Source organism: Rhinopithecus bieti, unplaced genomic scaffold (assembly GCF_001698545.2).
Source record: "Rhinopithecus bieti isolate Rb0 unplaced genomic scaffold, ASM169854v2 scaffold_11488, whole genome shotgun sequence".
Taxonomy (NCBI): domain Eukaryota; kingdom Metazoa; phylum Chordata; class Mammalia; order Primates; family Cercopithecidae; genus Rhinopithecus; species Rhinopithecus bieti.
The window spans coordinates 300,755-316,235 of record NW_016806879.1 but is presented as its reverse complement, the minus strand read 5'-3'; the positions used below and the strand labels follow the sequence as shown (position 1 = coordinate 316,235).

The 15,481-nt window shown below is 55.6% G+C and overlaps 1 protein-coding gene across 1 annotated transcript in view; it reads right to left on the bottom strand.

The window, feature by feature from the left end:
- The window catches only part of AHNAK (AHNAK nucleoprotein), a 31,633-nt gene extending 28,081 nt beyond the window's left edge, over positions 1-3,552 (bottom strand). Inside the window, 1 exon segment of the mRNA XM_017878381.1 lies at positions 3,352-3,552. The gene's annotated coding sequence lies outside the window, so the exon portion shown is untranslated.
- Positions 3,553-15,481: the final 11,929 nt, after the last annotated feature.

Below are 15,481 nucleotides of genomic sequence, written 5' to 3'. Positions count from 1 at the left end.
TCCTTACCTACAACCCCTACGGGCCCGCAGGAAACCTCCACCACCAGCGCAGAATGCCACTGCCATCCTCTGCCTCCAAGCCCCACGACAATGCAGGCAGAGGTGACACATCCAGGCACGCCACAAGGGGAAGACCCTCATTCACAAGCAGTGGGACGCCCTCACAGGCAATGACACACACCTCACTCAGAGACACAAGCTGTGACATGTGGTCACAAGGACCTAAAGCCACAGTGGGACGACACCTGCAATGCTAACAGTGACCTGCCTAAGACTGCCAGGGACAGCCCAGCCATAGCCCTGGTGGGAACTGAGGCCAGCAGGGAGGAAAAGGAGCTTCATTCCTTCGGAATCCTCCTGTGGCCCCACACTCCCTTGGACACACCCAGGAATGCTGGAAATTGCTCGTGCTCAGGAAGCCTTGAGAGCCCACCGGATGGCCTGAGCCCAGGGAAATGCCAGCCCGGATGAACCCATGGGGACAAAGAGAAGGAAGAAGGCCCTAGATCCCCGCCACTGCCACCGCCCAAGCGGCACATTCTAAATCCTCCCCAGCGGCCATCACCCTTCCTCAAACCTAAGTGTGCACAGCCCAGCTCCGGGGAGAAACTTCGGGGCCTCCGGAATGGTGGGGAAGAGAGCCACACCGTTCCGTGAGGAGTAGGACTAGCTCTCCCGGTCTGTCTCTCTGTCTGTCTCCAGGCGGTTCCCAAGTTCTGAAGAAGGTGGTGACCACACCCCAGAGCCCCACACACCACTCCGCCCGCACGGCTTTGCCCCAACCCCTCAAACCAGCTCCTCAGGCTCAGGGTGACCGGCTCTGCCAGGACCCACCCGCCAATTCCAAGTCGAGCAAAAGAATCCAGCCTGGCAGCACTGCCACCTTTCCCCAGGACTTCCCAAGGGCTAAGATGACTCCAGGGACCCCCAGCCGACTCCCTGCCCTGGGCTGACGCTGGACCTTCTCCCTCAACAGGTCCCTGTGTCCCACCCCGGGCCCTGGACCACGTCTGGCTGGCACAAGTCCTCAGCTCCGAGGGGTCGGCTCCGCAAGGAGTTCCCAGACCAGGAGCCCTGAATCGCTGCTGGTGGCCTCCATATCAGTCCGCATGACTTATGTGGCTCCCCATGTGTCCCTGTTCTCTGACCAGTGTCCCTGTGCATAACCTCTTAGGGACAAAGGCTTTAGAGAGGGGCTCAGACACCTTCTAACCCACATTCCCACGGCCCCCAAACCCTGCAACCTCTCCTAGCTCCACTCTCACCCTCCTAGCTCCTCTCCCACCCTCCCTCACCCTACAGCTCACAGCTCAGAGCAAAGAGGTGCCCTTAACTCGGGGGCTCCCCTGTCCTCCCCATTCTGCACACGCCACCATCCACGCGGTGGGGGGTGGCCAGCCTCTGTCCCTAAGGACAGGAGAAGGAAGCTTCCCCACATTCAGCTTCTGAAAGGAAGTGAGTGCCACACCCTGCCCCTGGGATTTCCCTCATGGGGCGGGGATGAAAGCGAGATCTGCTCCCCTGAATTACAGCCAGTATAGGTGCAGGGGCCCTTAAATGCTTTCCCCCACTCTCTCAACTTCACTGCTACAGCCCCTCACTGTATTCCACAAAATCAACCCAACACCTACTATGCTCTACGCTGTGCTGGGAAGGGCAAGCAGAGAGCAGGAGCCCTACAATCCGAGGTTGGATTCTCATGAAGACGGGTTCGAAACCAGTATTTACCGAGCGCCCAGCGCTGTGCTGGAGACACAGAGGAAGATATCTAGGACGCTTTTCCTCCGGAGACTCCGGGTCATTCTCTAAGGACCTGACTGATTGGAAGGTTCCCACACTGCCTTCCCATAAATCCCCTCCACAGAGCAGGGCACTCTGCAGCGACCGCGCGTTCCCTGGGAGCACCTCACCGCCACGGTCGCCGCGGCGGGAGCCACACCCTGCGAAACCGGCAAGCACACACATCGCACACAACCCTCTGTGGCCTCGTTGTGCAGAGGGGCCAGAGCCGTTCCCCACCTGGTTGTCTGGGCTCGGCTACTGCTGAAAACACTCATGTGCCCCCTCCGCACCCCTCCCAGCAAGAGGCACAGCCAGCCCTGTTTGGGCCCCCGGAGTCCCTCATGGTCAGAGCCGCCAAGGGGCTGCGCCCCCACATCCCGGCCTCGGCACTGCTGGGGGGCGACCAGCCCTGCCAGGGGCGGCCCAGGCCCTGGCACACCGCAAACCCCTCCTTGCATGGGAAAGCCTTACATAACACAGCTCTGCACACACCCTAAGCACGCTGCCTTTCCAACTCCAGGCGAGACCTCGCCTCGGGCCCCCTCTCCTGGCGCGCACCGCTGGAGCGCAGGGTTCCAGCGAGCGCAGCTTAGCCCTCCTCCCACGCCAAGCCCGGCTCCTGCCCCCAACTCCCACACACAGCCCCTTCCTCCTCCCCTTTGCCCCTCACCACTCCTCCCCGAGTTCTGGTTTGAATTAGTCACCGGCTCCAACCACCACATTCCTCAGGCTGCTGGCGCCGGGCCAGGCGCTGGGGCGGGGGGCCATCCCGCCCGGACGGGTTTGGGAGTGGGGTGGGGGAAAGCGCCGCCTCCCGAGGGGAAGGGGCGGTCCCGAGGACTGGGCCGCTGCAGAGCAGCCCCCTCCTCGCCCACCTCAGCGTAGGAATCTTCCTAATTATGTCCCCCTCCCCACCCATCCCGCTGGGAGGCGCATTGCAAACTTCCAGGCTCCGCGGCCCAAGAGGAAGAAGGTTTTCTGGAGCGGGGAACACGGAGGGGCAAGGCTAGGGCGGGGCAGCTGGAGGAGGCTGAGGGGCTGGTGGTACAGAACAGGGTGGGGCCTGGACGACTCGGGACGCGGTTAGGGGCGGAGGTGCAGAGAGCGCGGAAGGACAGCCGAGGGGGCGCACGGCGCGGGGTCGCGGAGGCGCGGCGGCGATCTCGGAAATTTCCCCTCCAGTAAACATGGGATACGAAAGGAGCAGCCCCCGAGCCACCGCCCCATGCAGGGAGAGGAGGTGGGACAGAGGCCACCAGGCCCGGAACAGAGCACCCTGCCTGTAGTGGAGCCAAAAGTCCGCCCTCCGTAGAAATACAGAGTGGAGCAAAGCACTTCGAAGCGATTTTCCAACTTTAACCAACTTGAGCCCCAACTCTGGAGGCAGAACTCCGCTCCCAGAGAGCGACGCGTCGCCTCCCCGGGTGGCCCCGCTTGCTCCAAACTGCTTGAATCTTCACAGTGACACTCCCAACAACGCGCCCTGCCGGAGCCCCGCAACCCACCTCCCCCCACCCGCCTTTGGTGCCCCGGACCCCGATGGCGCCACGGTGCGCCTGGCGCCCCTACCTGAGGGCTCAGCCCCGGGGCACAGCCATAGCCGGCGCGAGGCCCAAGGCTGCGGTGCTGCGGCTACTGGCGGCGACGAGCCCCGTTCCGGGCGGGTCTGGCAGGGCGGGCGGTGCAGTCCCCGCGGCAGAGCAGCGCCGAGTGGCCGGGCCCCCGTGCGCGGAGGCGGCTCTTGTAACTCCGGCTCGGGCGGGCGGGTCTGCCCAGAGCTGTGGGGAGAGGGCGGGGCCGGGCGGGGCCGGAGCGGGGCTAGAACTGGCGAGCGGGGCAGACCCTGGAGGGACCCGGGAGTGGGCTGCTGGGGGAGGGGGGCCGCTGGGGGACGCGGGGACGTTCTTTCCCCCCTCCCCCCATCCACTGTCCCCTATCCTGTCCCGGACCTGGATCTGCTGTCCAACATGTGCAATGTGTGGCTTCATTGGCAAGAAACTCCCGCAGGCTCCCTGGGCTCGCCCTCACAGCTGGAACTGCGAATCAACTTATTTTGCAGGAAGGGCCTGGGGGCTCTGAAGGCGGCTAGGGGCTTGGGTGATTCAGCCGCGACCGTCAGCCTGATCCGGACCTTTGAGTTTTCTCTCAGCTTAGGCAACTACACTTCAGATCCCAGGCCGCAGCCTACTTGCTTGGTTCCCAAGCTCCATGCAGCCGCGCCCATTTCTCGCTTTCCCTCTTTCTCGGGGCCCTTCCGTCCCTACCCGCACAGAGCTGCCTTGGATTCCCACCCCCAGGAGCCGGCGTCACCAGTGCCCCGCGCACCGCGGTGCTGCGCAGGCCGCGGGCATACGTGGGTGAGGCCTGCGGGCGCTGGAGAGCGGACCTGACGCCCACCTTCCTTTCCAGACTCCCGCCCCCAGGAGCCGGAGCCCCTGCGCTTCCTCTGCCTCCCATTCCTTCTCTGCGCGCCCCTCCCCCGCCCTCCACTTGCGGGACGCTGAGTCTCCCAATTTACAGCCATTTCCCACAGCCACTTCTAACTACATCGAGATTTTATTAAACGCTTAATGATGGGGTGCGGGGGCCTTCTGGCTACACACTCCCCTCCACACTCCCTTTCTCAGGACTCCCGCAGGCGTCCTCTTATCCTCCCTCCTAGGTGGCCACCCACTGCCCACTCCAAGCCAGTTTCCCCTCCTTCCCAAATGCTAGGAAAGAGAGACCCCAGGCTGGGGAACTGGGGAGACCTGGCCCAGGCGGGAGCGCCCTCCTTGCTGCAAGATCATGAGTGGGCTGGAGCTGAGACCAGCTCGGCCCTGTCCTCTGAAATGGCAAACATGTTTACAGGCTAAAAATACCCAGCAGTCAACTCTGCTGCCAGCCCTGGGGGCTGTGTCCAGGTCCAGTTACCGGCACAGGGTAGGGACCGTGGGGGAGGGAAGAGACAGCCAGAGGAGCCACAGACATGGGCACTCATATAATGGACACAGAAAGGTGGAGCCGCATGTGCAGACATCCAGACAGGCAGAGACATGTGAAAACACAAAGCAGAGACTTGGGCACCAGCATTTTCTCTCACTCTCTCTAATATACACACACAGGTGCCCAGATAATGACTCAACCCCATGGCAGAGGCAGCCTCGCCACAACACATCCCAAGCACACAGTCACAGACTCAGACTTTCCCAAGAATCACCTCCTCCCCCATTTTGTTCTGCACCCCTTTCCTAGCACCTACCTTATTTAAAGAAAACAAATCTAAAACTTTTGAACTATGGAGCTCTTTAAAAAACACACACATGGCCGGGCGCGGTGGCTCAAGCCTGTAATCCTAGCACTTTGGGAGGCCGAGACGGGCGGATCGCGAGGTCAGGAGATCGAGACCATCCTGGCTAACACGGTGAAACCCCGTCTCTACTAAAAACTACAAAAAAACTAGCCGGGCGAGGTGGTGGCGCCTGTAGTCCCAGCTACCTGGGAGGCTGAGGCAGGAGAATGGCAGTGAACCCGGGAGGCGGAGCTTGCAGTGAGCTGAGATCCGGCCACAGCACTCCAGCCTGGGTGACAGAGCGAGACTCCGTCTCAAAAACACACACACACACACACACACACACACACACACACACACACCAAGGCCAGGCACGATGCCTCACACCTGTAATTCCAGCACTTTGGGAAGCCAAGGCAGGTGGATCACTTGAGCTCAGGAGTTCGAGACCAGCCTGGCCAACATAGTGAAACCCCGCCTCGACTAAAAATACAAAATTTAGCAGGGCATGGTGGTGCGGACTGTAATCCCAGCTGCTAGGGAAGCTGAGGCAGGAGAATCCCTTAAACTTGGGAGGCGGAGGTTGCAGTGAGCCAAGATCGTGCCACTGCACTCCAGCCTTGGTGACAGAGCGAGACTCCATCTGAAAAAAAAAAAATACAATAAAATACAGATGTCTCCCTCCTCCCCTATCACAGTCCCTCTCCCCAAAAGTAACCATTGTTAACAGTTTACCAAAGGATTTTTAACTTTATGGAAGGAATCATCATCTCATACCTCAAAAGAGCAAATGTTCCTGGTGCATATTAAAACAGGAGTTGATTTACACCTAGGTTGGAAACATAGGGTAGCTGCAAAAAGAGCCAACGGGGCCTGGGGGGCTGCTGGCGCAGAAAAGGAAGAAGAGCACGGAAAGGCGTGGACGCTGTGCCTTCGCCTCGACTGGGCTAGATCGGCCCCCCAGGATCCAAACAGCAGAGGCCAGAGTCCCAGGCTCAGAGCCAACTTATCTGCTCCATTGTTTGTTCTGGCCACCCTCTTGGTCAACAGGCAAGAAGGCAGGAGGGAGGGGTTGGTTTTTGAAGCAGTCCCAAAGCAGAGATCACTGTCCAGGTACTTTATTCAGGGGTATGAGTGTCAAGATTACCTGGTGGGGGGTACTTCTGGGGACTGGCTCTTGTCCCATTCCAGACTGGAGGGCTAGAGAAAGTTTAACCTCAACCCTACCCTCTAAAAAAACCAGGATCCTGGCCAGGCGCAGTGGCTCACGCTTGTAATCTCAGCGCTTTGGGAGGCCAATGGGGTGTGGATCACAAGGTCAAGAGATCAAGGCCATCCTGGCCAACATGGTGAAACCCCGTTTTACTAAAATACAAAATTAGCACTTTGGGAGGCCGAGGCAGGCGGATCGCCTGAGTTCAGGAGTTCGACACCAGCCTGGGCAACATGGTAAAACCTCGTCTCTACTAAAAACACAAAAGTTAGCCGGGCATGGTGGTGCACGCCTGTAGTCCCAGCTACTTGGGAGGCTGAGGCAGGAGAATTGCTTGAACCCAGGAGGCGGAGGTTGCAGTGAGCTGAGATCATGCCACTGCACTCCAGTCTGACAACAGAGCAAGATTCCATCTAAAACAAAACCAAAAAAATGATCCTGCAGGCTGGAACAGAGCTGGGGTTTCCTAAGACCGCTGCCTCGGCCCAGGGGAGGGGAATATTTTCCAAAGTTTTCAGTGGTATAAATGGAGACACACACACTTTCAGAAACTTCTGCCAACTCCTCTCCTTCTGCCCACTGGTGTAGCCTCCCCCACACTCCCTCGCAAAACTACCTTAATAATGATTGTGTCTGATCCTGCAGCAGCTACTTTCGTGGTTTTTTTTGTTTTGTTTTGTTTTTTGAGAGAGAGTCTCGCTCTGTTGCTAAGCCTGGACTGCCGTGGCGTGATCTCGGCTCACTGCAATCTCCCCCCCAGGTTCAAGTGATTCTCCTTCCTCAGTCTCCCAAGCAGCTGGATTACAGGTATGCGCCACCATGCCTGGCTAATTTTGTATTTTGTTTGTTTGTTTGTTTTGTTTTTTTGAGACGGAGTCTCGCTCTGTCGCCCAGGCTGGAGTGCAGTGGCCGGATCTCAGCTCACTGCAAGCTCCGCCTCCCGGGTTCACGCCATTCTCCTGCCTCAGCCTCCCGAGTAGCTGGGACTCAGGCGCCCGCCACCTCGCCCGGCTAGTTTTGTATTTTCAGTAGAGACGGGGTTTTACCGTGTTAGCCAGGATGGTCTCGATCTCCTGACCTCGTGATCCGCCTGTCTCGGCCTCCCAAAGTGCTGGGATTACAGGCTTCAGCCACCCCGCCCAGCCTAATTTTTGTATTTTTTAGTAGAGATGGGGTTTCACCATGTTGGCCAGGCTGGTCTCGAACTCCTGACCTCAGGTGATCTCCGCCCACTTCAGCCTCCCAAAGTGCTGGGATTGCAGGCATGAGCCACCTTGCCAGGAGCTACTTTCATCTGTCAGCTCATTTAATCCGTGCACACCCTGAGAGGGAGGCACTTAGTGAGGAATGGCCTTAGAGAGGGTTTGTGATTTACCTAAAATCACACAACTCACAGAGGCAAGAGTCAAAGCTTCCACTAGCATTTAAGCCTCATGAGGACAGGGTTCTTTTTCTCTGCTGTATGTTTTGTGCCTAGATTAACTGATTTTTGTTGTTGTTTTTGTTTGTTTGTTTTGAGACAGTCTCACTCTGTCACCCAGGATGGAGTGCAGTGGAGCATTCATGGCTCACTGCAGCCTCAACCTCCCAAGCTCAAGTGATCCTCCCACCTTAGTCTCCCAAGTAGCTGGGACTACAGACGCACACCATCATGCTCAGCTGTGTGTGTGTGTGTTTTTTTTTTTTTTTTTTTTTTGGTAGAGATAGAGCCTCACTATGTTGCCCAGGCTGGTCTTGAACTCAAGGGCTTAAGCAATCCTCCCACCTCAGCCTCCTAAAGTGCTGGGATTATAGGTGTGAACCACTGCACCCCAGCCCCTCATGCCTAGAGCAGTGACTGACACATAGCAATCACTCAAGAGCATGTTTCAAATGAATGAACGAACTCCAGGTATAACTGGCTCCAAAGCCCTTGCCTTTTCTACAGTAGATGGCATCCTGCATCCCAGGCTGTCACAGCTTCCTCTGGCTCTCAGCCCCCAGGGAGCAATTCCCCTACTTGTGGGTCTTTCTTGCAGCTACCCAAACATTTATTGTGTGTCCAACATGGGGTGGGGGAACTGTGGTGGTGGTGGAAGCAATAGAGACCTTGGCAAGATGGAATCCCAGCAAAAATCTCAGTTCAGGAGCAAACGGCTCTGATACCCCTTTACCTTGTCCTTTGAATTCCTTGGAGGTCCTATGCCTTGAGAGAATTGGAGTTATCTTTTCTACCAGGTATTTTACACAGCTACTCCCCTGCCAGCACTCTCCGACACACTATGGTTTGGGTGTTTGTTGTTGTTGTTGTTGTTGGGTGTTTGTTATTGTTTTGAGATGGAGTCTAGCTCTGTCGTCCAGGCTGGAGTGCAGTGACATGATCTTGGCTCATCTTGGCTCACTGCAACCTCTGCCTCCTGGGTTCAAGCGATTCTCCTGCTTGAGCCTCCCAAGTAGCTGGGAGTACAGGCACGCACCACCACGCCTGGCTAATTTTTGTATTTTTAGTAGAGACGGGGTTTCACCATGCTGGCCACGCTGGTCTCGAACTCCTGACCTCATGATCCGCCTGCCTCAGCCTCCCAAAGTGCTGGGATTACAAGCGTGAGCCACCATACCTGGCCTGCTTTTTGTTTGTTTGTTTATTTTTACACACCATGTTTTATAAGGAGTTCCTTTGGTCCCTACTTTGCAAAGAAAACCTCCATCCTTCTTGAAGGTTTAGACTCCTCTGTGATACTAAGTAAAGGCTTTCCTCTTATAAGAGGGAGGTCAGCCCTGCCGCTGGTGCTCCACCACTGTTCAGAGGCAGCTGGTACCACGGTCCTCCACACACACTGCCAAAGCTGGATGAGCTCTAGGACTTGTCATCACAGGGACACCCCAGTTTCCCCAGAAGTGACACTCCCTCCCTGGGGAGTAGGGGAGGTTCCCTGATATGTACGTGTTTTGTGTGTCTGTGTATGTGTTAGTTTGTGTGTGTGTGCCCGCGCGTGTCTGTAATGAACCTTGGGCTCTTCTGTTGCCAGGCAACATGCCTCTATTTTGTTCCTATTATGCCTGTTTCCATAGTAACCACAAAGGGGAGCTCTGTGGGCAGGCCCCTGGCCAGGGGATTCCCCTTCCCCTCCCTTCTCTCCACAGTCCCCTTTTCTGAAATCAGCATGTTACAAGGAAGAAAAGAGGTTGACTGCTCAAAGAGTAATCTCAGTTTCTGATCCCAGAAGGGAAATGAAGTGTGTGGTCTGTTTGCAGTCTCTTTAGAAGCAGACTTTTCCCCCCATGAAGGTCCTTTTGCATGATATTCTTAGAAGCAGAGAAATGGGCTGTACCTGGTGGCTCACACCTGTAATCCCAGCACTTTGGGAGGCCAAGGCGAGTGGATCACCTGAGGACAGGAGCTCGAGACCAGCCTGACCAACCTGGTGAAACCCCGTCTCTATTAAAAATACAAAATTAGCTGGACATGGTGACACACGTCTGTAATCCCAGCTACTCAGGAGGCTGAGGCAGGAGAGTTGCTTGAACCCGAGAGGCGGAGGTTACAGTGAGCCAAGATTGCACCACTGCACTCCAGCCTGGGCAAGAAGAGCAAAACTCTGTCTCAGAAAAAAAAGAAGCAGAGAAATGACTGTTAACCCTTCTTAGCACCATCTGGGATCTCCCAGACCCCACCTCCACCCCATACACACACCAGCCCAGGGATTAGCATCCCTGCCAAACAGGCCCTTCTCCACTCACTTCCGTCACTTCCTGATCTGTCATTGCCCCCACCCCCAGCCCCGTCTAACAGCAAATCTATCTGGTGATTCTGGAATCCAAACATCATTTCCTAAGCAATTCTCAAGCCCCAAACCCTTAACCCTATCCCAAAATATAAAGCCAAGTAAAATCATCCTTCCCCAGCTCAATTCAAATCCCAGCCTGTATTTAAACTTGAAGTTTCAAATAAGGAGTTCCTGAATTTCTTAGATCAGAGAGCTCTGATACACAGAAACTCTCCAATTACACTCAGTCCTAATGAAATCTTCAAGCCGAAGCAGAACCCAAGTTAAAGCTGGTTAGAGAATAAGAGGCATGAGGCTGTCTCCAGTGTACCGTCTGGGAGGAAAGAAGGCAAAGAAAGACTGTCCAGGCAGGCAGAAGGGAAAGGAATTGGGCAGGGAGAGTGGGACAGGTGGACACACGGGTCACGGCTGGATTTCAGGCAGAGAGTTAGGGGTGTGGGGATGCTGTAGGGCAAGAAGAGGAGACGCGGACCCCAGGTTAAGGAGTAGAAGTGACAAGACATGACTGTCTGAGGCTGTGAAGGAAGGAGGGAGGGAGAGAGAGAAAACAGAAGAGCTCAGCACTGAGCTAAGGACTGGGCGGGCTGAGTTGTAAACAGGAGCTGAGGGAGGGAGTTGGAGTAAACGGAGCAGCCAACGCCCCAGCCAGCTCCCCTCCCCAGCGGGGAGCAGGGAGGGAGGGGCCGAGGAAGCGGGGAACACCACCTCCTCGCCCCCTTCTTGGAATCTGCTTTTCTCCCGTCCTTTCCAACTTCCTCTACCTTTCCCCCAGCTTCCTGGGGAAAGAGAGACCAGCCTGGGTTTCCCTCTCTCCTCTGCTTACAGTTCTTAAAGGAGATCAGGCTGAGCAGGGAAGGAAGGGCCTGGCTGCCCAGAGCCTGAGTCACCACATAGTTGAGGTTCCTGTCACTCGAAGTCCCGCCTCTGTTACACTCTGTGCCCCGTGCCCGCCCCAGGACTTGGATCGCTACATCTGACCCTGGCCCCAGGGCTGGCTCCACTTCCACACTCCTTACCAAGCTACCCTTACCAAGCTACGGGCACAGGAAGCCTTTAGATGCCTCGCTTTCCCTGCCCCTCCACACCTGGCGTGCTGTGTCCACCACCCTTATCCCTTGGCGTTTGAGGGAAGCATCCTCCTGCTCAGCTTTGGAGCAGAAGTGACTCAGTGAGTAACTGCAAGGATTGTGGAAAAGCTCAGATGCCCCCTTGATAAGTCACTTCGCCTCTCTGGGCTCCAGTTTCCCCACTGGTAAAATAAAAGGTTATTAGAGATGGTCTCTGGCAGTCCCTGCAAGAGGTACATTCTGTAAGTCTGAGTCAAAGAGCCGGGTAATTACTATTGAAGAGTGGGATAAAAGGGGTGTGTTTGCTAACCCCTGTAAACATTAGGAGTGGGTGGGGTGGGGCAGGGCAGGGCTGGGCACAGGACTTGCCACCATAGGGCAGCCAACACCCTAGGCGTCTTGGTGACTCAGGTCCCACATGGAGGACGAGCCGGAAAGCACCCCATGGGTCCCCTGTGAGTCAGGGGAAATGCGGATCTCCCTGAAGGATGACTGCCTGGATTCCCGCTATAACCTACTCTCCTGCCACCTTGAAAGTCTCCCAGGATGGGTACCATAAGCTCATCATTCCACCTCCCTGGCATGCTCAGCACCTTCCACCCCTCCTGCCTGACCTTGGCAGCCTTCCCTCAGCCCTGAACTCTAGAGCCCTCCTTACCCTCTAACAGCTCCCCCTGCCCTACTACGTTCCCTCCTTCACCCCTTGGCTCTGCCCATCCTCACCATCCACCCCATCCCAGCAGAGCCCGCCAGATGATTGCAAAAGGGCTGAGCCAGCAGAGAGGCCTTCACATGACAGCTGTTCCTGCTGCAGAGGGGAGGGCAGCTGGGAGTGGAGGCACATTCCATGGGAGATCCTATCAGAGATAGCCCCAAACCCTCACTGACCATCCAACCCCCGATCTGCATATCTTGTATTCAAAAGGTAGAGTCCGTAGGCTTGCCTCGAAATCCTGAGGAAATCAAGAAAACAAAGGGGAGTGGTGGAGAAGGGAGGGGCCTAAGGGAATGAAGAGAGCCCAGGAACACTGAGATGGGGTAGTCAGGACATCACCACTGAGCCAGTACCACCAGCCCAAGGTATTCTCCCTCCAATGGGAGATTCAACTGACGGAAGCGCTGCCCTCCAGCACCCCCCACCATACCCCACTCCACCCATCCCCTGGGTGCTGAGGCACTGGGACACCCCAGTAATTACCCTGGAGTAAAACAACAGCCTGCTCTGGGAGCCATGCCAGTCTGACTGGAGCAAACAGACAGGAACAGGTGGCAGTTTCTGTAACCTTTCAGGAGCACCAGTGTGAGCTCCACAGCACTAGAGGATGGTAACTGGGTGGGAACCCCAGAATCACGTTCAAACATACAGAAGCGGGCCGGGCGCGGTAGCTCACGCCTGTAATCCCAGCACTTTGGAAGGCCAAGGTGGGTGGATTACCTGAGCTCGTAGTTCGAGTCCAGCCTGGCTAACATGGTGAAACCCCATCTCTACTAAAAATACAAAAAAAATTAGCAGGCATGGTGGCACACACCTGTAATCCCAGCTACTCTGGAGGCTGAGGCAGAAGAATTGCTTGAGCCCGAGAGACAGAGGTCGCAGCGGGCCGAGATCATGCCACTGCCCTCCAGCCTGGCCAACAGAGCGAGACTCTGTCTCAAAAAAAAAAAAAAAAAAAAATACACGAGCACAGCAGGTGGGGAAGTTAGTGCCCTGCAGTGCCCTATAGGCACACTGGCTGGGGGAGCTGGGGAAGCTACAGCACCCAGAAAAATCCATCTGATGTGTGTGGAGGGAAATTTCTGAGTTGATAACAAAGAGTGCCCGTTGCCATGAAAACCACAGTATTAATTTCAGAAATGACTGGGTGGAGCCTCCAAAGCACTTCATTCCCCTCCCTTCAACACTCTCGGCTTCCCCCACCTTTCAAAAGGGGAAGTGGCACATTTGGGGCATGTGGGCAGCTGGTGGGATGGGTCCAATCCAGTGAGGGCAGCAGCTGTCCAGCTCCGGCTCAAAGCAGAGCATGAAAAAAAGGAAACAATGTAAGTCTTTCTTGGAAGAACTTTAAAGGTTTTTAACTTTTTAATAAGTGACTTAAGCAGAAGTGCCAACAGCTAAGATAAATAGCTGCTTATAACCAGTATCTACTGGTTTATCTACAAACTAACCAAGTCTCTTTCAGTCCCTCCCATTCACACTCCAGGCTCTGTAAAGATTTTATCTGAGTCAACTGCAATGCTGAGCCCCAACCCCTTCTCCAGTTTCTTTCACCCTCCCTCTGTGGAGGCTCTGAGATTTTGCCCAGTAAGTGGATAAATAGCCTCCCCCTTCCCTCATTTTACCCTAGTTTTCTAAGATCATGCCCTGCCCTCAGCCCCTGATCCATTCAAACACCCCCTTCCCTTTCTGCTCCTCACCCCAGTCTCTGTGCCACGTGCTAGACCATGGAGCCAGGTCGCCAGCTCTATGTTGGGTGGCATGAGACTCCCTGGAACCAAGAGAAAACTGCCCAGCAACCACAGACATCGACAGGCGCAGGCTCTGATTGGCTGCCCACAGCAAAAGCAAGGAAAAGGAAGGATCCATCGAGCCATGGAGAGCCAAGCTGGGATGGGAAGGGGAAGAGCCCTTGCTGCAGTGACTCAGGCCTCCCTGGGGCGAGGCGGGGGACAGAAAGAACTCCAGATGTGCTTCCCCTTTCCTGCCTCACATCTGCCGTTAGAAACTTCCACTGTTAACCTCTCCCCTACCCACCACAGCACAGGAGCCCTCACATCCCACCCCCGTATAGAGGCCAACGGCCCAGCCTTCCTGGGGCCACAACCCTCTCCTCTAGAGGCTCCTCCTCCTGCTTGTGGGTACTGGCCCTCGCCCAAGTGCAAGCCTGGCCTCAAACAACAACCTGGCCACTCTTACTCTGCACCACAGTGAGGGCTGGAGGCAGGATGTGCAGATGACTCACTCTTCCTGCAGGCAGAGGGAGGCTGAGGTAGGGGACCCTGCCCCAGCCCAGATCGCCTAGTCCATGTGGGCTGCCAGGCCCGCTGCTGCCCATGGCCCACCCAGCAGAACCCCACACACACCTCACAGTTGGGCTTCCCTCCTGAGCCTTTCAAGACGCCCTCTCAAACCTAAACTACTCTTTCAACTTGCTTCCTCCTATCTGAGGCTTCAGCCACAGGAGGTTACGGTGAGCAAACACCAGGAAGGTGGTGAAGGTCCCACAACCACAGAAAGAGGTGTGATTTGAAACAGAATTTGGGAAGAGTCTGACAGCTTCAGTGAGGCCCCAGCAACAAGCTAAAAGGCACAAAAGTCTGCATCTAGCACTTTATTTTGAGATGGGGTCTGTGTTGCCCAGGATGGAGTGCATTGGCTGTTCAGTTGCAATCATGGCAAGCACTGCTAAGGCCTCCAACTCCTGGCCTCAGTCATCCCCCCACCAAAGTCGCCGGGACTACAGGAACATGTCAGTGCACCGGCTGACCTAGCGTTTTCACATCCTAGCTAACAAGAGCCCAGGTGGCTCAGAAGAAAGGTATCAAGTTTGGACCCAGTTCAAGATGAGCTGCCAGGGAGCAGAGTCTGAGCAAGCATCAGCCCATCCCCACCCATATGGATTCTAAACCACAACTCTTCACTGCCCACTCCAACGGCAGGTCAAATGTGCTCAGCTGCAGATGACAGCCCAATCCCCTCCCAACTACCAGCCCGTGCTATGTACTTGGTTTCCCCATCCAAGCCAAGAGCCCTCTTCTGTGCCTGGACTAAGAAACAGCATAAAAAACCACACACAAAACCATAAGCTGGGGACCAAAGGCAGTCACCAGTTTCTGCATATGCCTCAAAACGTGACTCAATCTAGAGGTTTCCAATTTCACCCAAGCTGTTACATTTACAGGGAGATCTTCAGTGATCTTCGGAAAAGACAGAAGAGCAGGAAAATCTGAAAAGGATATAATAAAAATTAAGCTCAAAGGGCAAAAAAGGGTAACCTTTGGCCTGAGCAGGATATTAGCTGACAATTACAACCACTCTACCTTCTAGGAGGCAGCAGGGCATGGACACAGGCTTCAAGAGTGACACTCGCTAGGCGCGGTTGCTCAGCCTGTAATACCAGCACTTTGGGAGGCCAAGGCGGGCGAATCACGAGGTCAGGAGTTCAAGACCAGCCTGGCCAACATGGTGAAACCCTGTCTCTACCAAAAATACAAAAATTAGCTGGGCAGGGTGGCGTGTGCCTGTAATCCCAGCTACTCAGGAGGCTGAGGCAGAACTGCTTGAAGCGGGACTCAGGAGGTGGAGGTTGCGGTGAGCCGAGACCATGCCACTGAACTCCAGCCTGGGCAACAAGAGTGACTGTCTCAAAAAAAAAAAAAAAAA